The following is a 14096-nucleotide window of genomic DNA, read 5'->3' as shown; positions in this document are numbered from 1 at the left end:
AATCAATATGGGTGGGAAATCAGAAGTGGAGCCCTTACGCCATGTCATATTATACCTCTCAACCCGCATGCAATGTTTATAACATACCTGAATCACGTAAAGGATGAATGATGCTCAATTGGTCGGAGTTAAAACACAAAATGTTGCAACGTATACATATAAGTATGTTACAATAAATGAACTTTGATTAGGATCATTGATAGTTTACCATCTTCATCATGCTTTGTAAAGGGAAGAAATCCACTATGAGTGAGTGTCAAAGTAATGGATAATTAATTCAAGCTAGAAGGCTAACAAAGATAATTATGCAAATAAGAGGTAATGTTGCAATGTTGTGTGAACCAAAAAATTACAATAATAGCAATTTTAATTGTGATATAAGATATCCATGGAAGCAAACGATACAAACACAAATAACCATGGTAATGGTATTATAAAACTGGGTCTTATTTAAAAATAAAAATAAAATCGATGTATTTTACCTAAACAAATATGTCTGTGAGAGATGTTACAAACATTACGCTGTAATTTATCTATGTCATAATGTGAAAAACATGATCACAAAGTGAAAAATAACAAATAATTTATTCAACAATGTGACATTGTCATAATTTATTTAAGGTTGCAATTGGTCAAACATTGTCGCAATATCACACTATAAAAATAATGGTGTGATGTGGTTATTTAAAAAAAACAGTTGAAATTACTATAAAACTAAATGTTTAGATATTGTGGTGAAAAAAACTATCGTTGCAATGTGATAAACATGGTCACAATATGATATTACATTGCAACCTATCCAATGTTACAATGTGACAAACATTACTGCAATGTGACATTACAAAAATAACAAACAATTTAGTGATATTACTACAATATATCCAATGTCATAATGGATTAACATTGTCACTATAGGACATTACAAAACTAACAACATAATGTGGCTGTGTTAAAAATTTTGTGTGAAATCATGATCAAAATTCCCAAACATGCTCAACCATGATCAAAATGGTGAAAGATGGTGAAACATGTTGAGCTATGGTCACCATAGTTGACGATGGTAATCATGTTCAACCATGGTAATCATAATCACCTATTGTCAAGCATAATATTTTTCTTAGTCCTTGGTCAACCATGGTAATCATTGAAAATCATGTTAAATTGATGTCAACAATGGTAATCCTTTTCGTTCATGTTTAATTGAGGTTATCCATGGTCCTCCTTAACGAACATGGTCGACACTCTTAAACCATGGTGAACTCACTTCAATCATTAATGTAACACTTTTTGTAACACTAATGTAATGTTGGCATTAATATCAACCATGGTCAACATTAATGTTACATTCCTGTAACAACTTAACAATGCTCTATGATGATCAATTGTGGTAAGGCAAGTCTAACGATAATCTTTCCTCTTAATCCTTGGTCAAACATGGCACTCATTGTCAATGATGGTCAACTAAGGTCAAACATGGTTTTCCTTGGCCAATAATGGTCGACCATTTTCAAACATGGTCAACCTCATTCAACATAGTCAACCCTGTCAATCAACTTCAAGAACTAATAAAAATATTTTTGTAACATTAACATTAACATTAATGTAACATCACCCATTGTCAACCATGGTCAACATTAATATAGCATTGTTAGATTGATGTCACATTAAAACATTGTTATTTATATTGTTAACCATGGTCAACTTCATTAAACCATTATCAACCTTTGTCAACCCTCTTTAACCATGGTCAAGCATAGTAAACAAATCCACGTCACACACACCAACCATTACACAACCATATTAGTAAATGCGGTTGATATACACTCATGGATGGAATTTTCCATCTTTTATACACCAATTAGCATATGATAATGAAGTCGATCATCATATGTTAACTACATTTGCTAATGCAGTTGTGTTATTCATAAGTTTTATAATTCAAGTGATCTAAGTAAAAGTAGGATAAAATAACTAAATCAAATGTTAAAAAAGAATTTCTTTATATCTCAATTTTATTAGTCGATAATTCTATCCTTGTTTTCATTAACGTCATTTATTTTAAATTAATATTATTTTGAGTTTAGAGATTCAATCTACAACCTAATACAAGGGATATATATATATATATATATATATATATATATATATATATATATATATATATATATATATATATATCCCTTCACTCTAAATAAAAAAATCAATTCTAATAAAAAAACAGCATAAATATACATTTTTTTATTAATGTAAGTAAAACATTAAAAATCCAATTCTCATGGTGTTGGTTTTACATAAAAAAAAATCAATTATATTAAAAAGCAGAAATAAATATATATAGTTGTCTAATTCTAACTAAAAGAACAATAAAGCAGAATGGGGGTGACCGTTCAAAACGGAGCAATTCAACAGAATAAACAAGATGAAGCTATGGGTATTCAGGACTTACTTTCAAAATCCCGCAGCTTTCTGAAAAATAATAGTCTGACTCTCTAGTTCTTCTCCTCAGGGAACACGCACGAGTCCTTCACGACCTCTCTCCACGGGTCTTCACTCCAGCGCCTTACAGTTCAACCTCTTTCGGAAAACAGAAACTATCCTCAGACGTGCAGAACTGTCCTCAGACAGACGGCCCAGAAGGCTTCGATATTAATAAAAAGCAAGAACAGAATACAAAGCTTATTACAACAGAAATGCCTCAGAGTTCATTACAACACACATGCTCTCAATCGAACGATGCCTTGAACTCGTAGAGACTCTTTCTTATATAGACCTAAAACGAATCTAAACTTAGCTAAGATATGACATAAAGTAGAAATAATTGAGGGTCCTGTCGGTATCTTTTTCCACCGACGGTGTCTACTCAATCTTTCTTTTGTACAAAAGATTCCTGTCACAACATGTAACCAACATTATTACATTGCTGACAAGAGATTCTTATATCACGATCTTCTTTTACCAAGGTCCCGTAGGACTCCTTGTCTCCCATAAATCTTCTTCGGACGATCCGGCGGATGGCTCGTACTCATCAATGAGTTGTCGATTGTACCTGTTCATGAGTCGGTTATACTGTTCTTCGATTCCCTCGTTTGGATCTTGTGCATCTGTCATTTCTCCTTTTTCTTTTGTCATACTGTGAGATGCTGTGGATGACGATTCTCCTTTTATGATTTTTGTTTTGATTTTGTGAAGTCCTGGTTGTAGTGGTGTATGCATCAACTCCTGTTTTTCCCACTTGTTCAAAAAAGGAAGAGCACTTATTTCAATATCGAGAAAAGAATCTTTAAACGCATTTCGTGCTGCTGGTGATCTTTGTACTGCCAATTCTATCCCATCTAATGATTCCCATTTAAATATCTGAAACATATTAGTGGAGCTTTCAATAGAGTGTTGTACCCATAACCTGCAGTTTTCGCTCAAACAGTCTTTATGCTGCCATCCCAACTCAAAAATTATTGACGTGCATATTCTTTTAGAGATCATCAGGCTAATGATGTGGATGACATTATTGTTCCAATTTGGAGATATAATTGAGATGGTGATTAATGCCTTTTGATTAATTGCAAATTTTAAAGCTTTTGGTTGTCCTTGCAGGCTATCCATTTTATTAAGAATTTGAATTTTTTCAACCAACTTCAAATTTCCAAACTCATGGAACCATTCAGCATGCTGTTTGATTAACTCTTGATTATTACCAGATTCAGAATTACCAATCCTTTCATGACTGAAGATTTGAGAGAAAGGATTTGGTTCTATGCTATCTCTCATTCTCAAACTATGAAAATCCCACTGATAAGCATATGTCTTCAAATATTGGAGGGATCTTTGTATGCATTGAGATACTCTGGTCACTTGAATTTTTCTGCATTTTCCTTCTTGTATTCTCCAATCTGCAAATTTCTCAAATATTTCATACTGAGGGAACGTATCAGTATTTGCATAATTGTCATCAATCCTTTGAAGGAAAGAGGATTCTAGTTCCTCAAATATATCTGGAATTCTTAGAGAAAGCAGATACTTTACCATTTCTTCTTTTATGGGAATTTCTTCTAAATCCAGAATTTTGGCACCTGTGAAAATACTAAGGGCAAAGTCAACACTGCCTATGATCTGATAGTAATTCAAGACTCTGAGTGTCCAGATCATTTCGTCTGTGTAGATGCTAGACCATAAATCAGATAAGCTTCTAAAGAAAAGCTTAACCTTCATATTTGGTAAAGAAAATACTTTCACCAAGTTTTCATCAAGGCCTAGAGATATACCCAGATTTTTTGACTGCCATGCTTGGCATTTTCTGATCCACCAATTCCTTCTTAGTCTAAAACCAACCAATTTCTTGATTTCATCTGTCACAAAACTTGCATAATTTTCTAAGATTCGAAATCTATCTACAAAGGTGGCAAAACTATCATCTGCAGGGCCTTTACCTGGAATCTCAAAAACTGAATATTTACAAGTTATGAACATCTTGCTCATGTCTCTGGTCAGAACGTCTGTCAAGAAATTCGAGTTACCTGGTATCCACTCGACGTCAAATTCAAATTGCTGAAACCAGATCTGCCAGGCCAAAATCCTGCCCTTTGCAAGTTGTCTTGAAATCTTTGCTGTCAGAAAATATTTAAAATTTTTGGAGTCTGTTCTGATTAAAAACTTGACCGGGGTTAGATATACCTCAAACCGCTGAATCCCGTTGAAGATAGCTAATGTTTCTTTTTCAGCTATGAAGTAGTTTTTCTGACTGGCTGTAAACTCTCCGGAAGCATAACCACATAGATTTTCTTCAATCTCTCCTTTGCTATTTCTTCTTTGTTCTAATAATACAGCTGACCAAAAATCAAGAGATGCATCAGTTTGTAAAATTAATAAGCCATCACCTGGTGGTTGAAGCTTTGGCAGATGTTGACATTCTTCTTTGAGTTTCTTTACTGCTTCAGTGGCTTCTTCTGACCATCCTCCGTCACTGTGTCTTCTTATAGGAGCTGTCTTTTGTGAGAGATTTGGGATGTACTTATGCAAGTAGTTCAGAACTCCAATAAACCTTTGGATTGCCTTTTTGTCCTTCAGTTCATCAGGAAACTGTGTCAATTTTGTTAACACATGGGGCTGCATTTGAATAGAACCATTTGCAACATTTATCCCCAAAAAATCAATGCTATCCTGAAATAAGGACATCTTTGTATTTGACAGAACTATACCATGTTTTTTAACTTCTTCAAGAAAAATCTCTAGATGTTTCAAATGAGTATGTACATCTGGACTATGGATCAAAATATCATCTATATATGTAACTATAAAGTCATATTTGGCAAAAATATAATCCATCCTTCTTTGGAAGAAGGCTGGAGCGTTCTTCAACCCAAATGGAACAACTTTCCACTGATAAAATCCTGCTGGACATATGAAAGCTGTTTTGTGCCTGTCTTCTGGCTGAATCTGTATCTGATAGTAACCTGACTTCATGTCAAATTTACTGAACACCTTACTATGTTGAATCTTCTGCATAATTACTTCTGGTCTTGGCAATGGGTAATTAAAATTCTGAGTAATTGCATTAAGAGGTTTGTAATTGATCACCATCCGTGGTTTACCTCTTACTATCTCAGAATGGTTTCTAACTAGAAATGCAGAACATGCATAATGAGATTCACTGATTTCTATTAGCTGCATTTTTAGTAGTTCTTGAATTTGATTCCTCATTTCTTGTTCATCTGATGGTGTGCAAGGAATCACTTTTCCTTTTACTCCATTGTCATGTAAGGTGACTATCTCTTGCATTGGACTCTCTGTTTCCCAAAACTGTTGCGGGTTGTCCGAGCAGCTTTTCAGAAGTCTCTGGTAAATGTCTCTCTGTTCTGTAGACCAGTTTTCTTCAATGCATGCTGATTGTTTATTTATTTTTTCTGCTCTGGCTTCATAGATTTGTAGGACCTCTTGCCAATCATTTGAATCTTTAGTTGGCCTTCTAGTTCCTACTTTCTTTTGTCTATTCTCATGCCTAGCTTCAGAGTTTGCAATGCTTAGTCTAGGCACAGATATAGCCTTTTTCTTCAGATTTATTATCAGCTTATCTTGGCTGATAGTTACTGGAAGCACAGAATTTATGAATGGCATGCCTAACATTAAACTTGCTGAAGGGTCATAGTGCTGAATTGCTGAGATTTTTACAATACTCCCTCCAACTTTTAAAGAAATATTGTCTACATAATGTGTGAGCTGGACAGATCCTCCAATTGTTTCTGAAACTAGTATATTCTTTAAAGGTTTCCAGAGAGATTTGAACAAAGATGGTCGAGCTAGATTATTTGATCCTCCAGTGTCTACAAATGCATCTACTGAAATCCATTCATTTCTGACTTGAACTTCTACTGGAATATAAATCAAGCTCTCTGTTTTCACAATCTTTTTTAACAAAGTATTTTGTTCATTTCTTGAAATCTCTGGCAGAGGTATACTAGTTGATGGTGCAATTTTCTTCTCAAATGGGCATAAAGAATTGAATTGAGGTAAAGATGATGCAATTTGTTTACCTCTATTTGTCCTCTCTGATACTTCTGTTTCTTCTGATTCTTCTTCAGAATTGGATTCTGAATCTGAATCATCTTCTGTCTCACTTGATGACTCAATAGTTGAAGAACTTTCTATATCACTATAGTGCTGTTCACTATAAAAATCATCATCAGAACAATTTGTACAAATATTCATTTTCTGTACAGGTTCTTCATCTTCATTATCTGAAACTTCTGTAAGAATATATACATCAGAAATTTCTTCATCTGATTCTACTACAGACCAATCATCTTGAAATTCTTCAATTTCTATACAAGCTTTAAGTTTACTAGATGATTTCTGAGGACACTTTCTGGCAAAATGTCCTTCCTTTTTACAAATGAAACAACAATTGTTGTTTCTTGGAGCTGTTCTCTTTTTCAAATATCTGAATTTTCTGAAAGGTCTCTTCGGGTTCGATACTCTTTTGGGCTTGTATCTACCATACCTTTTGTATTTTTTCTTTTTTGATTTAAAAGGTGTCCATGGTAATACAGTTTTGCAGACATCTGAACTTGGAGTGATGTCATGCGCCTTCTTCTGCCAACACAAATATTTGACCTTTTCTGACACTCTAAACAGAAGATCAACCCAATAAACTTGTTCTAAACTTTTCATTTGAACCTCAAGATCTTTCATAATCAGATCTCCTAAGTTTCCTGGCAACTTTGACAAGAAAGAAACTTTTTGAGCAATATCATTAAACAGATTAGCTTTAAAGACTTTAGCCATAAATTCTTTACCGAATTGATCTAAATATTTTAGATCTTTTAGTTCCATGCGGCTAAGGTCAGTCAATAGCTGTTTCTTTTCATCTTTTGGTTCTGGCATAAACTGGGTTTTTAACAGCATTTCAAATGTAGCTAAACCTGCTTCCATGACTGCTATTCTCTCTGCTTCTGTTCCTCCCATCCACCAATCAAATACTATTCCTGCCATCCTCTTTTCTGCTAAAATCATGATAGACACGTTGTCTAATCTTGTTGTGACCTGCATTTGATATAAGGCTCCTATCCAGATTCTAATAGACTCACCAGGATTGGATGAGTTATCTAAATCTAGAATGTAACCACTAGAATTTGTAGCAAACAGATCTTCTTCAACTCTAGGATACTTAGCTTCTCTCAAGATGTGAGCTTTGTTTTGATTCTTTATTGATGGCATAATAAAGGATGGAAACTTTATTGCAGCTTGTTCTAAAGACATGACTTCCTTCTTAGATTCAAAAGGTTTTTCTGCTTTAAACGTTCTAGAAGATCCACTGGTTAATTTTCCAGTGTCTCTGGAAGTCCCTTCTCCATCACTTGTTTCTGGTACTTCTTCTTCTAAATCCCAGTAATTTGGGGCTGTCATGTCTACATGAAATTTTGGGATTTTCTTACCCTTCTTCTTCATTTTTCTTTTTCTTCTCTCCTCTCTTTCTCTCTTTTCTTCTTGTTGCTCTTCATACAACAATTTTAAATTTTCATTTATCAGATCTGCTTGTTGTCCTAAATTGTCTAGAACATTTTCAGCATGAGAACACCAAGTAGTCAAATAATTTCCTACTTGATATACTTGTTCCAGATCATTGGGTTCTTGTGATTCATGTTCTAGAAGAGGTGCACAATCTGCTCTTGTAGCGGGCTGTTTGGACATTGATGAAGAGACACAAAATTTTGTTTTTGGCGGCCATTTTCCTCCTCTGACAAATCTTTTATTTGCATATCTATATTCTTCCATAGGTGGATAATTCTGTACATGAGTTCTAAACATTTTATTTACAGCTAGAAAAGGTTTTTCTTCAGGTATATACAATTGTTTTTCAGACCGGGGGGTACTTGTGGAAGTAGACGGCTGTTCTTCTGGTATAGATAACTGTCTGTAAAAGGACCTTCTTCCACTTTGGACTGGGCTTTCTACTGGTAATACATGTTTCTCTGGCAAGACTATTGGCTTGGGAATCCTAGGGTAAATAGACTGATTTGGAATGATTTTTACCCCTCCATCTTCAAGAGCCAATCTTTTGATTTTTCTGCTTGTATCATCTAAAGCCAAAGACTTATATTGAATGTACCAGTGATCGGGTAATGTTTCTTTGTCATAATGCACACCTTCAATCTGTGCATTTCCGATCCCTACAGTCACACAGTCTTTCAACACCGGCTGTTTTAGTTTAGGATGTACTGTATTTGTTAATTGAAAGGAAGTTTGAACAATTACAGACAAGAATTCACTCTCATCTGCCATAGACAATCCTTGCACTCCTATCAAGGCTTTCCAACATTCTTTAAGATGCATGTCTGTCAGACTGATAGCATAATCAGGATAAATTGTTCCATACTGACAACCAGACATCAAATTTCCCAGTATTGTTCCTATTCTGGCATGATCATATTCATTGTGCCTTGAATCAAACAATTCTGCTATGCAGGGAGTATTTAAACCATGTCTAAATAGAGGAGCCAAACCAATCCTTATAGCTCCGAAATGTAAATAATAAAATCTTCCTTCCTTAGCATATTTCCTAAACTTTTTTATTTCATCTTCTGAGAATATGTTAAGTCCTATTATCTGCACATGTGGACCTTTAATTCTGATCTTAACTTCAACTTCTTTGAAGTAATATTTCTTAGAAAGCTTAAACATCATTGGAACCGGATAGACTTCTTTAGTATCTAATGCAGGGGGGTTCCAGCTTTCTGGATCTTCTACTTGTTCATGTTCATTTACTTCTGATTCAACAGATCTATTTTCTACTTCAGATATGGATCTTTTATCTATGGTAGAGAAAGATCTTAAAAATTTGGCCATCTTAGAAAGGTATAATTCTATTCCAGAAATAGACTGATAAAGCTTTTATTTACTCAGCACAATGTAAAACAAAGATGCCTTTCAAATGCTCCTGGCTCTTCTCAGGTTCTGTCTATAGAATTATACAGGTTCGTTTTCAAGGCTCTGATACCAAATGGGGGTGACCGTTCAAAACGGAGCAATTCAACAGAATAAACAAGATGAAGCTATGGGTATTCAGGACTTACTTTCAAAATCCCTTTTTTTTTTTTTTTTAGGACTTCAATAATCCACTCTTCACTTCATTGTTAATATTATCCCCATAAAGTCTAGAACATTGTTTGCATACGTATGATCTCCTCACATATGATATTACAACATTCGATGATACATAACTATATGGTGGATCCTTTCTCATTACTCACAAGATATTTTTTCATTTCCAAAGGTGGGAAAAGTGTACCTATATTGTTAGTTTCGTGGATAATCCTCGATCAATCTATCAATGAAGCATTGCGCATCAGTAGAAGGTTCGAGATTTTCTTTATTTCATGTGTATGGTTATAAATTCACCATGATCATTCCTCGACATTGTTATAATAATTTGTGTCTCAGTGAGTATCCATGGTAATGGATTTACGTTTTGCAAATGCTAATTGTAGTAAGGATCCATATGCTAGTCATGGATCCGATGATGGACAACTCTATTGTTTAATATAATGTTATCTTGGCTTTGCAATCCCCATTATTTTGTATTTATATTCTCCAACAATTTATATTATTTTGAAAGGATTCTCTGTAGATATAGATGATGACCACGCCTCTTCTAGCTTTTTACCCAGTGCAGCGATGTTATGATTTTTATGAGACCTTGTAGCTAGAAGCCTTTTGGTCATATAAATATAATTGTTTAATGTATATGAAGAAAAATAGAATAATATAACTAATTCTATTGAATTACTAAAATAGAATTACTAAAATGTACATTATATATTAGAAAGTAATAGTAATACTACCTACTGATGTTCACGCAATTCTAGTTTATTTAGTTTTTTTTTTTTTTACCTTTTTCAAATTATGTATATCATTATTTTATTTTATTTTATTTATTTATTTATTATTATTATTATTATTATTATTATGTAGTTACTCTAAGTATTGCTTATTTGTATTTTTTTTTATTTTCCTAAATGTAAATCTTCTTTCGTCTAAATCTAAGATTTACAACATCTTATTTAGTATTACTTTATGTAAACTAAAGAGTTCCTATCATTACAAAATAGAAATCTAGAATATATATTTGAAATTAAATATACTATTATACAATTATAAAAAAACTTGTTCACCACTATTTGATGTACCACATTCCACTTTACCATAACCACCAAAAAAGCTAAGAGTCTTTCTCTATTAAGGACAACCCCTAGCCTAAACTATGATTTTGTAGGGATACAATTAGGATTGCTTCACTCCTTACAGTCTTTTTTGTAACACTCTTATCGTAATAATCATGCAATAAAATTTGGTTCCTCTCTTTTTCCCTCAAAATTATTATGATAATGGTCTCTTTTTTATTTGGAGAGTGTAGCCTAATAGTTCTAGAGTTCTTCTAACGACTGAAAAACTCTCTCAACTATCTTTCCAAGTGAATTTACTTAGAAAATACACCTGTTTTAATCCCTTACATAAATGCGTTTTTCCTCTTTTGAATTTTCTTATGAATTTAATGCCATTATTTGACCACTTTTCCAAGCTAATTATGTGATCCTATCCATTTCCATATCTTTCTTTCCTCACCCTCTAGGTGGGGGATAAGAATTTCTTGTTTGTTTCCACTTGGGGAAATCGGTTGTGTAGCAAACCACTAGTTGTCCTCCCACAAATTCATATTCTATCATTTTCTCACACAGTGCATCAAATGGTGTTTAAGTATTTTATTTATCAATAATTATTTACAATCATTAGAATATCATGTAATGTTCTCAAATGCCACTATGAAATAGTCAACAATAATTTGAAATGACTATGTATTTTCCAACTTGCTCAGTAATTGAAATGAGAGCTATTAATGTCACATTGTTATGTTGGATAAATGTTTGTACCACTCTTTCTTCTGAACATGTTTGTTACAATGTGATGTTGGTATGACTATCACGTTGCTTCATTTGTCAATGTGACACTAGCTTTTATCTTCATATTTGTTTTTAAACAATGTATTATGTTGTTAGTTTTGTAATATCACATAGCAACAAAGATATTTTAATAAAAATCCAACATGGAATTTCTTGTTTCATTGCATGTTCATGTCGTTTTATTTGCACAACCACATTGTGATCATGTTAATTTTTACCCAAGGGAAATGTATATTCTTTTCTTTTGTGACAATTGCAATGTTGGTTTGTTAGTCACAATATTATGATGATGTTTTCCATCATATTTTCTAAAAATTTGTTTTATAGTATTTTGACACAATTTTTTTTGCACAACTAGATTGAGATGTTAGTTTTGTACAATGACATTTTAATGATGGTTTTTGTTCATCAAAATACAATGCCTATTTTTGTTTCTTGAGATGTTGGCTTTGCAAAGTGACATTTATATGATAGCTGTTGTTCATCAAAATACAATACATATGTTTATTTCTTGTCACAACGAGACAAAAAAATCGTCCTTCAAAATTAAATAAAGAGATTTTTTTTGAAAAATTCGAGTGAAGAGTTAAACAAATAATCTTGCATGAACACCTATTCATATTAATAGTTAGATAGTTAAAGTATAATATTTCTAATTCTATATAATAATATTATTATTATATTAATTTTAATTTTTAAAATTTAATATTATTATTGTTGAAATTTAAAGAATATTGTGATAGAAAATGTGCATATAGGATGTTAATATTAATGTTAACATTAAAAAATTATATTTATTATATTCATTAATATTAAGATTTTTTATTTTTTAATGAGGCTTTAACAAAATAATAATAATAATAATAATAATAATAATATTATTATTATTATTATTATTATTATTATTAATATAAATATAAATATTAATATTAATATTAATATTTGCATTAACATTCATATTAATATTATCAATAATGGATAATATTATGTGCCTCTTAGAAATTATTGTTTTGAGACTTAGAAAACCTAATAAAGATATTATGCCTCTTAAAAAATAATCTTAATAATTACTCTGTTCAGACTCAACAACCCAATAGCCTTATCATGTTTTACCCTAATAAATCTGTGGTAATAGACATGTTGTCATATATGTCACATCTATCCCAACAAATTTAAATAAAATTATGAATTATACTCATTTTTAAGTGTAGTTCTCCTAAGATACATAAAAGTGTGTATTCATATTCAACAATTTCCCAGATTCTAGAGTCTTTGCAATTGTATTCAACACTTTGGAAGTACTCAAAATATAGGCAGTGTACATGACTTAAAAGGGAAATTTTCATAGATAGAGTGGAGAAATTAAATTTAAAAACAAAAAGGCTACAATAGTGTAATGCATCAACTGATGTTAACTCCATTAGAAATCTTCAACATTAGGTATGTCTTATCAATAATATAGTTAGTCAAGTAACAACATATTGTTATCAATTTAGGTATGAAATACAGTTAGTCAAGTAACAACATATCGTTATCAATTTAGATACAAAAGTATGGTTACAAAGCAATGGACTAGTTATCATGATCAAATTCTTGGTTTAATGAATATATTATTCATATATCTTATTAAAATGGATAGCACAATGGACATACACACTAATGCCACAATTATTTTAGGCTTTCTTGGATTCTAATTGTTTTTTGCAGTAAATGAAATTTATCGTTATTCAAATTTTGTCCTTTCAAATGAAAACTAAATGTTTTTTTAAGGACAGTATTTATTAGACTAATCAAATAAATAATAATCATTATAAATCAAATCCAAATTTAAAATTAAACCATGGTTATCCTTTATCACTAATTATGTGGATAGGTGTCTCAAAGTGGGCATATTGATGTTTTGTTTATTACAAATTCCAATCCTCATGTTGAGACTGAAATATCATGACATATTCTTGTCCTCTCCTCTCAATTAATGAATAAATTCTAAATATAACTTCCTTATATGTCTAAATCAATTATTTAAGCAATATTTAAAATATATATTTCTACCGTTTTACCAAATTATGACTAGAAAATTTAGTATACCCATTATTAATGACCACGTATAACTACCAGTGAGAAATAAGTTCAAAACAAAAATTGTAAAGCATGCATTGAAATTTGTATTAAATTCTTATATGTGTGTCTATTTACATTCTAAAACGTAAGCCTAGCTATCATGGATGAATAAATGGCAACATGGAGGAATAAACGGTACGGTTTCATGCCCTACCGTGGCTTCATTATATGGTTATATGTGTGTCTATTCACATTCTAAGACGTAAGCCTAGCTATCATGGATGAATAAATGGCAACATGGAGGAATAAACGGTACGGTTTCATGCCCTACCGTGGCTTCATTATATGGTTCCCAACTCAAATGCTGCTTGCTGACCCAGGTTTGTTGGCTCCATGGAAGCGCATGTACATTCATTTCCTCTAACTAGAGGAATAAAATGGTACAGTGAGGATACGATAGGGTTCGATGCTGAGGTCACATCCATCTATTTTTTATCCATGGGAAGAAGATGATCCATATCCATAATTTTTCTAAGTGATGATGCACATGACGTGCATGATATGACGGCTGGGGCGGTCGCACCCCAG

The sequence above is a fragment of the Pinus tabuliformis genome, chromosome 7 (genome assembly GCF_031772625.1).
Source record: "Pinus tabuliformis cultivar Carrire ecotype Pingquan chromosome 7, CPIR1, whole genome shotgun sequence".
Lineage (NCBI taxonomy): Eukaryota > Viridiplantae > Streptophyta > Pinopsida > Pinales > Pinaceae > Pinus > Pinus tabuliformis.
Note: the sequence above shows the minus strand (reverse complement) of the source record.